Genomic DNA, 14,271 nt, shown 5'->3' with positions numbered 1-14,271 from the left:
TTGCCAGCTTCTCTGCCAGGATCCAAGATGTCTGCGTCCGTGGAGGCTGACGCTCTAGCCCTGCGCCTCTATGCTAACGCAGCCGGAGCGCGGGGCGAGGCTCGAGCGCCGAGCTGGGATTGATTTGAAAAGTGGAAGCGGCGTTGTTTTCCGCGGGTAGTTGCCGCGCCCCAGAGGCGGTGTGTGCGGCCCCGAGCCTGATCTGTATTCCCCAAACAGGCTCTAACCTCGTATCTGCACCTAAGGCAAAGTTCCCTGAACGGGTCAAAGGACTCCTGCCAGTTACCGCTTTGCTCTCAATCATGGAAGCCCTTCTTCCTCCTCTTCCACAAGCCCCCGTCCCTCAGAGACGTTTTGGGAGTAGCATCTGCTTGCTAGATCACCTCAGTCACAGTAAGCCACCCTCCGCCGCCGGACTGTACCACGTATGATACCATGCATAGCTGCTTGTGTTTCATTTACCGTTGGGAACCATCTGTCTTCCCAACTAAGATGTAAACCCTCTTAGGGCAAGATTGTGTATAGTTTGGGGTTCAGATTTCCCGGTGTCCAGTGCAGTGTTATGGGTTCCAGAGGCACGCAATCAATACATGTTGAATGAGACCCAAGAAGTGAAAGGAGGGGAAGCCTTTGGGTCACTAGTTATCAGCTGCCCCAGGATTGGGGAGGGAGGCCGGTGTTGTGCTTCTCAACACACACAGTACCGTCTTCTGAAAATATCTTTTAGGGACTCTGCCTGCTGTGACATTGGGCCTGAGGGAACAATAGATTGTGACTCATCACCTCAGGAAGGCTCACAGTCCTGAAGCTTCAGGATTTGGAAATTGAACTACCCTGGGGCCCACAGCAGCCTGGTCCACATTCTGCTGGCTTTCCAGAATTACTGCCCCAGCCACCCTCTCCCTCCCCTTGGGACAGGTTAAATTAAAAAATAATAATAATAAAATAAAATAAAATAAAAAATTTTAAAGCACATGAGCTAAATAGCCTAAGCCAAATTATTTATTTTTTATTTTTTATTTTTTAAAGATTTTATTTATTTGAGAGAGAGTGAGAGAGAGAGCACGAGAGGGGGGAGGGTCAGAGGGAGAAGCAGACTCCCCGCGGAGCAGGGAGCCCGATGCGGGACTTGGGGACTCCAGGATCATGACCTGAGCCGAAGGCAGTCGCTTAACCAACTGAGCCACCCAGGCGCCCGCCAAATTATTTTTTAAAGATTTTATTTATTTATTTTTGAGAGAGAGTGCTCTAGTGGGGAGGGCGAGGGGCAGAGGGAGAGAGAAAGATCTCAAGCGGACCCCAAGCTGAGCAGGAGCCTGCGGCGGGGCTCCATCCCATGACCCTGAGATCATGACCTGAGTCAAAACCGAAAGTCAGAGGCTTAACCGACTGAGCCACCCAGGTGCCCCCCAAGTTATTTAACCATAAGCCTTGTGACCCTTTTTTTTTTTAAGCTTTTATCTTTAAGTAATCTCTACACCAAACGTGGGGCTCAAACTCACAACACTGAGATCAAGAGTCACATGCTCTGACTGAGCCAGCCAGGCACCCCACACCTTATATTCCTTTCTAAAACAAAAGGAAACCACTTCCCTTCTCATTTTCCTATCTGTATCCCCCAGGACCCCTGTACCATGTTCATTTGCTCAGGTCTCCTTGAACTGTACCTCCTCCTCTATTCCCCCTGTGAGTGAACGTGACCATGAGGTTCCCAGCCAATAAATCCCATGATTTATCGTCTTTTACTCTTTTCTTCCCCTCGCTTTCTGCATCTATCCGCTTATCCATGTGTTAACATTTACTCAGCACCTGCTATTTGCCAGGCCCGTTTTAGGTGTTTGGGATACTTTAGTAAAGAAAAAAAAAAAAAGACAAATTCCTTTTTTTTTTTTTTTAAAGATTTTATTTATTTGACAGAGAGACACAGCGAGAGAGGGAACACAAGCAGGGGGAGTGGGGGAGGGAGAAGCAGACTTCCCGCTGAGCGGGGAGCCTGATGCGGGGCTCGATCCCAGGACCCTGGGATCATGACCCGAGCTGAAGGCAGACGCTTAATGACTAAGCCACCCAGCTGCCCCAAGACAGAAATTCCTACCCTGGAGGGGTACAATCTAGCAGGGGAAGAGAGATTAAAAAAAAAAAATGAACAAACATCATAAATGAATAATTTATGTAGTACGTTAGCAGGTTTTTCCTCTTGCGGCAGTAACAAAGTACCACAAACATAGTGGCCTAAAACAATACAAATTTATGACTTTATAGTCGCTGAGGTCATAAGCCCTAAAATCACGGTGTTGGCAGGGCTGCATTCCTTCTGGAGGTTCCGGAGGAGAATCTGTTTCCTTGCCTTTTCCACTCTCTAGAGGCTACGTGCATCCGTTGCTCGTGGCCCCCCCTCTTGAAAACCAGCATCTTCAAATCTCTCTCTCTGATCCGCACTTCCATTGTCATGTCCTTTCCCACTCTGCCACTCCTACCTCCCTCTGATAAGGACCCCTGTAATTTCACCGGACTCAACGGGATATGCGGATATGCGGTAGAATCTCCCCTCTCCAGGACCGTCACTTCACATCTGTGAAGTCCCTATCACCATATGAAGTAACCTATTCACAGGTTCTGAGGATAGGATGTCAGCATCTCTGGGGGGGGCTCTTATTCTGCCTACTGCAGACGGCAAAAAGCAAACAAACTAACCACACACACACACACACACACACACACACACAGGAGGGCAGAGGAAGGGGGTCCCAGAGAGCCGTAACAAGCTTTGTCTTTTCTACCTTCCAAATTACCTCTGGCATCCCTCCCAGCCCCCCCCCCCCCCCCCCCCGCCACAGGCCTGTCACTAGGGTCAGCGGGGGGGGGGGGGGGGGGAGGGGGGCCTGTGGGTTCCTTCATAGTGATCTCTTTCTCATCCTTTCTCATCTGGGATGTCCTCCACTTAATCTGTCCTAAGAATCACCTGATGGATCGGAGTCCATGCTTCTTTCTGATGCTTCTGATTCAACAAGTTTGGAAAATACTTAGTAATACATTCTGCACATAAGCTGGAGCAAGCTTTACATCTACGGATGTGATAGTGACTCCCCTCAAAACCTATCCGTGGCTGCCTCTCACTTTTAGAATAAAGACAAACCTCCTTGTGATCTCGCCCGCCCATTCCTGTGTCTTCAGTTTTATCCTTATTCTTGTAAAGACCACCCGTCATGACCCTATATCCTTTCTCCTTTCTTCCTTTTAGTGCTAGGACCAGCCCAGCTGGGGTCCTGGCCCAGCCTTCCTTGCAGCTAATACAGCCACGTGCCCACATTTGGCCAGCCGAGGGAGAATGGAAGTGCCCAGGCCTCTCCTCCCCCCTGGTCTTCCACTGTCGGGAATTGACACCCCTGGCACATGCGCTGTTGGTCCAGAGAGGGAGGCCACATGTTGAGGATGGAAGAGCCAACTCACCACCTGGGGCGCTGGCTGGCCTGGCCAGCCTTAGACCACCCACCTCTGCTCTGTTACACACGCCGGTAAGGTCGGATCGGCTCGGAGAGCTGCTTAGCCTGTCCCCAACTGGTCCTCACTGGTTGGGTGATTGTTTATCTCCCACCAGACTTAACTCCAAAAGGCAGGGATGGACTCTGTTCATCCTTGCATCCCTATCTCCGGACTGGATCTATCTCTGGATCCATCGGGTGCAGCCAGCCCATCTCAATTGTAGGAGTCTCGATAAGAAATCACAAACTGTAAGGTTGGGAAGTACTCACCCTCACAAAGTCCCAGTGCCAAGGTTCCTACAAACACCCCTTACCCCTCCACTGATGAGACAGGGAGGGTTACAAAGGGTGAGTTTGGGATAACCATTTGGGGGCCATCTCATGGTCCCCGGAAAACAGCCAGGCTCCTAGACTGTCTCAGGATGAAACTGGGATTTGGGCACCTACTGTCACCAGAAGCACCCTCAGGGGAGGTGGGTAATCTCAGCTTGGGATCAAGAACAGCAGAGCCATGTTCTGTTTTAATGTGATGCTTCATTAAAAATGAACATTTGGGGCGCCTGGGTGGCTCAGTTGGTTGAGCGACTGCCTTCGGCTCAGGTCATGATCCCGGAGTCCCGGGATCGAGTCCCGCATCGGGCTCCCTGCTCAGCGGGGAGTCTGCTTCTCCCTCGGACCCTCCCCCCTCTCATGCTCTCTATCTCATTCTCTCTCTCAAATAAATAAAATCTTTAAAAAAAAAAAATGAACATTTGGGGGCTCCTGGGTGGCTCAGTTGGTTGAGCGTCTGGCTCTTGATTTCGGCTTGGGTGGTGATCTCAGGGTCATGAGAACAAGCCCTGCACTGGGCTCCGTGCTCAGCGGGAAGTCCGCTGGAGATTCTCTCTTCCTCCTCTACCCCTCCCCTTCGTGAACTCTCTTTCTCTCTCTCAATAAATAAATAAATAAAATCTTAAAAAAAAATAAAACTGAACATTTGGATTATACTGTTGAAAGTTTTCCCCAGATTATTTTCTTTTTTTAAGATTTTTTTGGCTCAGTCGTTGGGCGTTTGCCTTCGGCTCGGGTCGTGATCGCGGGGTCCTGGGATCGAGCCCCGCATCGGGCTCCGTGCTCGGCAGGAAGCCTGCTTCTCCTTCTCCTGCTCCCTCTGTTTGTGTTCCCTCTGTTGCTGTGTCTCTCTCTCAAATGGATAAATAAAAAATCTTAAAAAAAAATAAACCCTTTAATCATAGAGAGTGTCTTTAAAAAAAAAAGATTTTATTTATTTATTTGACAGAAAGAGACACAGCGAGAGAGGGAACACAAGCAGGGGGAGTGGGAGAGGGAGAAGCAGGCTTCCCGCGGAGCAGGGAGCCCGATGCGGGGCTCGATCCCAGGACCCTGGGATCATGACCTGAGCTGAAGGCAGACGCTTAAGGAACAGGTGAGCCACCCAGGCGTTCCTAAAGATTTTTTTTTTTTTTTTTTAAGTAATCTCGGGGCCTGGGTGGCTCAGTCGGTTAAACATCTGACACTTGATTTCAGCTCAGGTCATGATCTCAGGGTCGTGAGATTGAGCCCTGTGTCAGGCTCCATGCTGAGCAGGTAGCCTGCTTAAGATTCTCTCTCCCTCTCCCTCTGCTCCTCCCCCCCACTGCAGGCATTCTCTCTCTCTTAAAAAAAAAATTAAAAATTCGATTAAATTAAAAAATAGATAATCTCTATGCCCAACATGGGGCACGAACTCACAACCCCCAGATCAAAGAGTTGCACGTTCCACCAACTGAGGCAGCCAGGTGCCCCACCCCACCCCACACTTTTTTTTTTTTCAGTTTTATACCTTTATTTGACAATCAGCGATTAGTTCTCATCCACATTAACTGTAGATTTCTGAAAGTGGTGACAGGTACATAGGTAACCAGTGTGTAGAGCTTGTTTGGTGAATCTTCATCCTCATTATGTTTTCTGGACAACCACACACGGATACGGTATGGAACATTCCTTATTCCTTTGGCCCAGACAGCTTTGTTGAGCCTGGTGTCAATGCGCACATCTGGAGTTCCCATCTCCTTCATGGCAAATTTCCGGATCTCTTTGAGTGCCTGAGGGGCACGCTTCTTGAAACCCACTCCATGGATGCGCTTGTGAATGTTGATGGTGTATTCTCTGGTCACTACCTCGTTGAGGGCAGAACGGCCCTTCTTCTTCTCGCCACCCTTCTTCACGGGAGCCATTCTGCTGGGCCCTGGTTGGAAAGCCACACTTTATTTTCTATGTAAATAATTAATGTGGCATCCTGGTGGCTCCCAAGGTCCTGGCACATAGTAGGTGCTCAACATGTGTTTGTGGACTCAGTCCTGGGGTGAGCCTGCAAACGAGGCTGGAGACGGTCATTATTTCTAGCTGGGCAGCCATGTGCTCAGCAAGAGGGGAGAGCAGGTCTTGGGTATAACCAGTTAGTCGCTCCATAGTGCCCCCTATTGGTCCTTGAGCTCCTTGCGAGGTCGCTGCCACGTGGTCCCATTACTAGGTCCTGCCGGGTTAGCACAGCCCCTGGTGCACAGTTAGTGTTTGATAAATGCTTTCCCGGGGACCCATCTCCCAGCCCTGCCTGGGCTTTGCAGCAACTCCAGGATGCCTCGGGGCTGCTGAGGGTCAGTCAGGCCAAGCCCTCGGGAGGGTGTGATGCCTCAGCATCATGACTAACAGGCGGTCTTGGCCTTAGTCTGGTTTATCGTCCCCTGCTGCCCAGGTAGATACGTCCTCCTCCTGCGGAGTGGTGATGCTCACACCACGGCACAATATTCGTCGTGTGTGGCTCCCGGGGCCGATGCCCCCACGGCAACATTTCAGGGGCTTCCCTGAGGAGAGGCGTGAAGTGACAGCACAGCCCGCTTCTCAGTGCCCAGAGAAAGAACACACAGCTGAAGAGCAGCTACTCCATTTAGCCGCAGGAAAGTGAGAAGCAACCCAATGCCCCTTAATAACACAAGGGCTGACTAAATTACGGCACCTCCACGCAGCAGAATATTTGGCAGCTCTCAAAAAGTTGGCTTCTTAAGGAATCACTGATGATTTGGGAGGTGCTCATATACAATGTAGCTTGAACTATGTGGAAAGCAAACCGATTTAGAAATGATCTGTGTGGGGAGCGCCTGCATGGCTCAGTCAGTTAAGCATCCGACTCTTGATCTTGGCTCAGGTCTTGATCTTGGGTCGTGAGTTCAAGCCCCCCGTTGGGCTCCACACTGGGCATGGAGCCTACTTTAAAAAAAAGAAAAGAAAAAAGAAATGATCTGTGCGTATTTTTGTGGAGACAAAGTGAGAGCTGACAGATCTCCCCATGTTTCGAAGCAGTCAAAAGGCCTTGGTCCAGCGAGTCACAGGGCTGCCCAGAGAAGAGCCAGGGAGTGAAAGCCCAGCTCCTTGCCACTCCCTGGGGACAACTCTGAGTCTCCCCAGCTGTCCTGGGCCATAACCTGCTCAGTCACACCGCGCCCCCCCCCCCACACCTTTGCCATCTTCTTTCTCTTCCCTATTGGTGCTCCCTGGTTTCACTTCCCACATAAACTAGTCACACATTCTTGTCGCGGTACCTGCTGCTGGGCGACTGCAAGCTGAGACAAGGTTGTACCTACTAAGCTTCTGCTCATTTCATCTCCCACCAGACTTAACTCCAAAAGCTTTTCCTTGTGTAAATTCCTAGGGGTCTACAATGGTTCATTTGATGATCAACTTGGTTGGACCATGGTGCCCAGGTATTTGGTAAAACATCATTCTAGAGAGTTCTGTGAAGGTTTTTTTTTTAAGATTTTATTTTTAAGTAATCTTTACACCCAGCATGGGGCTCAAACTCACAACCCTGAGATCAAGAGTCACACATCCCACCAACAGAGCCAGCCAGGTGCCCCAAATGAAGGTATTTTTTGGATCAGGTTAACATTTATTTTTTTTTATTAAAGATTTTTATTTATTTATTCATGAGAGACACACAGAGAGAGAGAGAGAGAGAGAGAGAGAGAGGCAGAGGGAGAAGCAGGCTTCCAAGGAGCAGGGAGCCCGATGCGGGACTCGATCCCAGGATTCTGGGATCATGACCCGAGCCGAAGGCAGACGCTTAACCATCTGAGCCACCCAGGCGCCCTCAGGTTAACATTTAAATTGGTGGATTGTGAGTAGATTACCTTCCATAATGTGGGTGGGCCACATCTAATCAGCTGAAGGCCTGGCTAAAACAGAGATTGACCTCTTGGAGCAAGAGGGGATTCTGGCAGCTGACTGTCTTTGGACTCAGACTGCATCTCTTCCCTGAGTCTCCAGTCTGCAAGCCTTACTCCATCAGATTTTGGATGTCCATCTACATACAATGTTGTAGATATAATGTTTATATTACATGTAATGTCGGTTCTGTTTCTCTGGAGAACTCTGATATAGGGTCTGAAATTAGGAGAAAGGGGTCCTTTTTTTTTTTTTTTTAAGAGAGAGAGTGAGCGGGGGTGGGACAGGGAAGAGGGAGAATCTTTTTTTTTTTTTTGAGAGAGAGAGAAGAAATCTTAAGTAGGCTCCACACCCAGCATGGAGCCTGATGTGGGGCTCGATCTCACAACTCTGAGATCATGACCTGAGCCAAAAATCAAGAGTCCGATGCTCAACCTACTGAGCCACCCACGCGCTCCCCTCTGCTCATTTACATTATAGGAGAAAAACGGAGGCAAAGGAAGACATAATTATTTGCTCAAGGTCACACAGCTGTTAAGAGTCGGCTCCCAGAGTCTGGCTCCCAAGACCACGCCCATTCTGGGCAACCTGCAGCCTCTCTGAGAGTCCCTGGGGCAGTAAAGAGACTCTACCCCCCGACAATGTCCCAGTTTATTAACGGACCTCAGCTATTGTTGGATATTTGTACTGTTTGACGGTTTTCGCTGTTAAAGAGCCTAGACCCTCTTGAACCTGAAATGTGCACACTTGAGCCAGGCACCTTGTGACTTTCTCAATTATTTGGTCCATGACTTGTTATAACCTCTGTCCTTAACGTTCATCTCCTACCTTCTCAGGCTCTTCTGTCTCTGGCCTTTTTCCTCCTTCCATGTCTTTCTCTCATCTTGCCAGTGCTGCTTGAAATCTGGTGATATGGGCAAGGAATCAACTCTTGCTTGGCAGGAGCTTCTGCAGAAGTTCTAGAAGTCACTAGAAAGCACCAGAAGGTTTCTAGTTGAACCAAAGTCTTCAATGATGTATGGATATTTGTGAGACCCTGTAATGCTTCCAAAGGCCTCCAGCAAGAGTTACTAAAAACCCCATGACAGGTGGGTTCTGTCCTACTGAGGACTCTTCACTGTCATTCCATTTCAGGTTTTCCAGCGGTCAGCTCAGCGGCTATTCCCTACCACTGTCCTTGCTGAAGTTGGGAAGGGTCACTCCCTGCGTCCTTGGCTCTGTCTGCTCAGTATTTTGCTCTTGCCCCCAGCATGGTTTCTGGTGTCCTATAGAGAGAATCAGCTCCGAGATCCAAGTTGGTATTATTTTTAGAAATAGAGATCATTCCGTCTCAGCTTGCTGAGGCCTGTTCAGAGAAAGAAAACAGAGAAAGGCTTCATATTTTTCCAAAGTTCAAGTGGGAGTGGTGCATCGTGGATGCAAAACTCCTGAATCATTGCCTGAACTGTTCTCTTTTGTTCCAAAGATGACCTTGCCTTCCAAATCATTCATCCATCAGGGGCCAAGGCTGAGCAATCCTAAACACACCTCTCTTTGTCTTATTCAGACCCTTCTTGGACAATTCTTCCCGCCCAACCTGAACCTGTCCCCCACCCTCGTCTTCACGTTGTTAGAACAGAGGAGATCATGTTTCTACTGATCGTGCTGAACCAGCAGTTCATTTATCAGCACTATCATTGTTTTCTTAGACTTGAAGACCGAAATTAGGTTGAATATGGAAAATGTCACCTTGTGCTGAGCAGAGCGGTTTCGTTCTTGCAGGAAACATTCAGCGGGTCTGGACACTCAAGGATCAGACGGGTCTTACAGGGAAAGAAAAAACTGAAACTGGTCAAGTGAAGTCTCACTTCAAACTTCAAAGAGGTTATTCTTTACAAAATGAGCAGAGGGGGGCGCCTGGGTGGCTCAGTCGGTTAAGCATCGGACTCTTGACTATTATATATAATATTATATTATATATATAATAATTCCTACCTAGAAGGGTTTTGTAGTGGGTAAGCTTGTTAATACATGTCAGGCAGTTAGAATAGGGTCTGGCATGTATGAACTATGAAGTGAAGGGAGGTGAGAAATGTTTATACATATTTATTCATCAGGAGGCAATCAGGAAAAGGAACCACATTTGTTACATTATTTTTATTTGTTTATTTTTAAAGATTTTATTTATTTTTTTGAGAGAGAGAGTGAGAGAGCACAAGAAGGGGGTGCGGCAGAGGGAGAGGGAGAAGCACTCCCCAGTGAGCAGGGAGCCTGACGCAGGGCTGGATCCCAGGACCCTGCGATCATGACCTGAGCTGAAGGCAGACGGTTAACCAACTGAGCCACCCAGGTGTCTCTAAATAAATAATCTTAAAAAAAAAAAAGAAAGGGGACACCTGGGTGGCTCAGTCGGTTATGTGTCTGCCTTCTGCTCAGGTCATGATCTTAGGGTCCTGGGATCAAGTCCCACATTGGGCTCCTTGCTCAGCAGGGAGTTTGCTTCTCCTTCTCCCTCTACTGCTCCCCCTGCTTATGCTCTCCTTCTCTCTCTCTCTCTCTCTCTCTCTGTCAAATAAAACCTTAAAAAAAAAAAAAAAAAGATAGGCCAAGGGCCATCTGGCTGGCTCAGTTGGTGGAGCATGTGCCTCTTGATCTTGGGGTTTTGAGTTCGAGTCCCACGTTGGGTGTAGAGATTATTTAAAAGAAATAAAATCTTTAAAAATAAAATAAAAAATGAAGGTAGGCCTGAATGAAAGTGTGGCCATAGGAGGGAGAAAACAGCACAGATGGGCATAATGGACTTCAGCATGTGAGAAGCAGTGTGGTCTACCCGCAGCCCTGAGAGTGGGGGCTGAGGTCAGCTGAGGATGCAGAATGTTCTAGGCCAGAGAGAGATTGTGGCAGGGGTCCAGTTCTCAGATCCCAAGGTCCTCCATGTTCTCAGAAGGAGTGGGAGCCGAGAAGATTGTGGTTGGAGACCAGAGATGTCCCAGATGAGAAGAGGGGGAGCCCCTCCCGCCCACAGCACAGCATGAGAGCAGGGAGAGTTTTTCAGGAGGAAGACAGGTGTTTGTGGAGGCTGTGTGGGGAGCTGGTGGGGTGAGGATGCTGTGCCTGTCAGGGCAGGAGTCAGGGCTCCCTGGCCCGTGAGGGGACAGCTCTGGGGTCCGATGCCCCTGCACTCAGTCCTGGTTCTGCTGGATCGCCTGGGGGCACTCCCTCATCCCACACCAGTGTTTCTTTTTTTTTTTAAAAGATTTTATTTATTTATTTGAGAGAGAGAAAATGGGACAGAGGGAGCATGAGAGGGAGGAGGGTCAGAGGGAGAAGCAGACTCCCCGCTGAGCAGGGAGCCCGATGCAGGACTCGATCCCGGGACTCCAGGATCATGACCTGAGCTGAAGGCACTTGCCCAACCAACTGAGCCACCCAGGCGCCCCTGTGTTTCTTCATCTATAAAACAGTGACCACGGTAACACCTGCCCAGGGTTATGAGATGGTGTGTGTACGACAAGGTGGACGGAGGTGCCCGATGGGATCTTTCCTTTTTTCCAAGAATTACCTACCAGACCCCACCACCAAGAATAAAATGCATCCCACATTTTAAGTTCAGAGGACTACCAGCTGGTGGGCTGGCTGGGAGATGTCCCTCAATGCTGACACTACAAACCCTTTGTGTAATCAAGAACTTGGCTGGCCTTTGTCCCTGGGTCCTCAGAGGTCACCTCTAGATCCTTGGAATTTCCCAAGTGATAGGAATGTCTGCTATTCATGGTGGGCCCCCCAAGCCCCCCCAGATCATTGATGATAAACCATGTTATATGAGGGAACAGAGGGGTCTGGAGATTGCATTCAATCGATGGTCAGTAATTTTTTTTTTTAAGATTTTATTTATTTATTTGAGAGAGAGAGAGCACAAGAAGGGGGAAGGTCAGAGGGAGAAGCAGACTCCCCGGCTGAGCCGGGAGTCCGATGCGGGACTCGATCCTGGGACTCCAGGATCATGACCTGAGCCGAAGGCAGTCGCTTAACCAACTGAGCCACCCAGGCGCCCGATGGTCAGTAATTTAATCAAGGTGCCTATGCAATGAAACCCCAATAAAACTCTTAGATCCCAAAGCTCGGGTGAGCCTTCCTGGTTGGCAATGCTCTGCATATTGTCACACAATGATGTGCAAGAATGTGTAACTCAGGGGAGCCCTTTGGGAGAGAGTGTCTCGTGGGCAGGCCTGTGGGGCCCCTGCTTGTCCACATCACGTCTACAGGGCACTGGTTCTCAACCAGGTCGTTTGGCCCCCAAGGGACATTTGGCAATGCCTGTACACATTTTTGGTTGCAAAGCTGGGGAGGAGCTACCAGCATCTAGTGGGCAGAGGCCAGGGATATTGCTAAATTATGTCCAGGCCAGGCCCCCACGACAAAGCATGACCCAACCCCAGAAATGTCAATAGCGCTGAGAATGGGCAACCCAGCTCTAGAGAATGAACTAGATCGGCAGTGAAGACCCAGAGCCCAGGACAACCACATCGCGGCCACTGGCCAGTCACCATAGGGAACACATCTGGTTTCCATTTCTCTCCTCTTGGCCTCAACCTCAGAGAAGTAAGCACAGAAGAGGGGGACACAGTGATATCAGAGACATACGTGTCCCTGCTTCTTCCCACTGGGGCCTCAGGCCTGGCCTACGGAGGGGAAGGATGGGGGGTAATCTGAGAAAACTTTGACTTTTGAAAAGAACAAGTGTTGAACACCAAGGTGAGGCTGTGTTAACAACCAAAAATGGCTGGAAGGCAGACTAAGGTGCCTTCTGCCCAGTGAGAACAGGGATTTTGACAGAACAGCTGGTAGCAGCTGTTAGAAAAAAACAAGATCTTTTGCTCACGTGCACGTCAACAAGATGCGTTTCCTTAGTGAAAGCTGCTCCTTAATGAAAGTTAGCACACATTGCCTGGCACAAATTAAGAGCTTACTAAAGGCTAACCAGTTGTGTGTGTTAAGAGGGAAGTGGAACGTCAGCAGAGCCGGCTGAAGGATAAGTGTTGTCATGCAGAGACAGCTGGTTTCAGTTAAAGCACAGAGATCAAGGAAGCCGGGGCCTTGAGTAACAGGGCACCCGGGTTCCTGAAAATATATTTGAAGGAGTCTATTCTTTTTTTTTTCCCTAAGATTTTTATTTTTATGTAACCTCTACACCCAACTTGGGGCTTGAACTTACAACCCCAAGAGCAAGAGTCCCATGCTCCACTGACTGAGCCAGCCAGGCGCCTCTTATGGAGTCTATTCTTAAGCTACAAACCAGTTTCCTTAAGGGCAAAGCAGTTCTCTAAAGTTGCACCAATTTTGGGGCGCCTGGGTGGCTCAGTCAGTGAAGCGTCTGCCTTCGGCTCAGGTCACGATCCCGCGGTCTTGGGATCGAGCCCCACGTTGGGGTTCCCTGCTCGGGGGGAGCCTGCTTCGTCCTCTCCCTCTGCCCCTGCTTGTGTTCGCTCTTTCTCTCTCTTAGATAAAGAAAATCGTAAAGAAAATAAAGTTGCACCAATTCTTACTTCCTGAGGTAAGTAACCAAGACTCTCCCAAGATGGCCGCCATCAATTCCTTCCCTGTCTGTAAGCTGATGCCGCTCCTCATGCCATAGGCAGGGGCCCTAATCCCCTTCCCTGGAATCTGAGCAGGACTCGGTGATTTGCTTGAGCAGTAGAATGTGGTACACGTGAGGTTCTGGGATTTCCAAGGCTGGGGCACGAGAAGCCTCGCAGCTTCTGCCTGGATCTCTTGGAATGAATGCTCTTGAGACATTCCCTCTTGTAACCCAGCGGCCATGTCACATGGAGAGACCACAGGGCGCTGCTCTGGCTGACAGCCCCAGCTGAACCCTTCGCTGACAGCCAGCCACAACCGTCACTGCATGAGAGAGGCATCGCAGACATTTAGCCCATTGCCCCTGTAACCACATGAGTCCCCAAGTGCGGACCACCCATCTGAGCCTTGTCAACTCACGGTGAACCCAATAAATTATTGCTTCAAGCCACTACGTTTTTTGGGTGATTTATTACTCAGACACAGATAACTGGAACACTTCCCTAGGGAACCTGTGCTTTCAGACACATATGCTCCTTTCTTGGATGAAAAATTAATTCCTTCTAGTGATTGCCCAGGAAGGGTTCACACAAGTGGGGTATCCGGGCTGGTGGAAAGACAGAAGGCAAACAGCAACGCAAGCCCAGATTCCGGCTCATGCATAGTACCAAGTCATAAGCCAGCTAACCTTTGGTGTGAGAGCATTTCAGCCCCTCCCTTCCCTTCCCCACCTGACAATGTCTTCCTCTTTTCCATTCCTCCATAAATTTCCAAACTGCTATTCCAAAACAGTCATTACAGAAACATGGTCAGGGTGTTAGAAATCCGACTGATGTCAGGAAGTACTGTGTGGGGGCGCCTGGGTGGCTCAGTCGTTAAGCGTCTGCCTTCGGCTCGGGTCATGATCCCAGGGTCGTGGGATTGAGCCCTGCATCGGGCTCCCTGCTCAGCGGGAGGCCTGCTTCTCCCTCTCCCACTCCCGCGGCTTGTGTTCCCTCTCTCGCTGTGTCTCTCTCTGTCAAATAAATAAATA

General features: G+C 49.4%; 1 pseudogene; it reads right to left on the bottom strand.

The window, feature by feature from the left end:
- Positions 1 to 5,317: 5,317 nt before the first annotated feature.
- Positions 5,318 to 5,713, bottom strand: LOC114216306 (large ribosomal subunit protein eL31 pseudogene; annotated as a pseudogene).
- Between the last annotated feature and the right edge of the window lie 8,558 nt (positions 5,714 to 14,271).

This window comes from Eumetopias jubatus, unplaced genomic scaffold, assembly GCF_037043125.1.
Source record: "Eumetopias jubatus isolate StellerSeaLion01/CBP00866 unplaced genomic scaffold, mEumJub1_p1.0 scaffold_10, whole genome shotgun sequence".
Classification (NCBI taxonomy): domain Eukaryota; kingdom Metazoa; phylum Chordata; class Mammalia; order Carnivora; family Otariidae; genus Eumetopias; species Eumetopias jubatus.
This window is presented reverse-complemented; position numbering and strand designations above follow the sequence as displayed.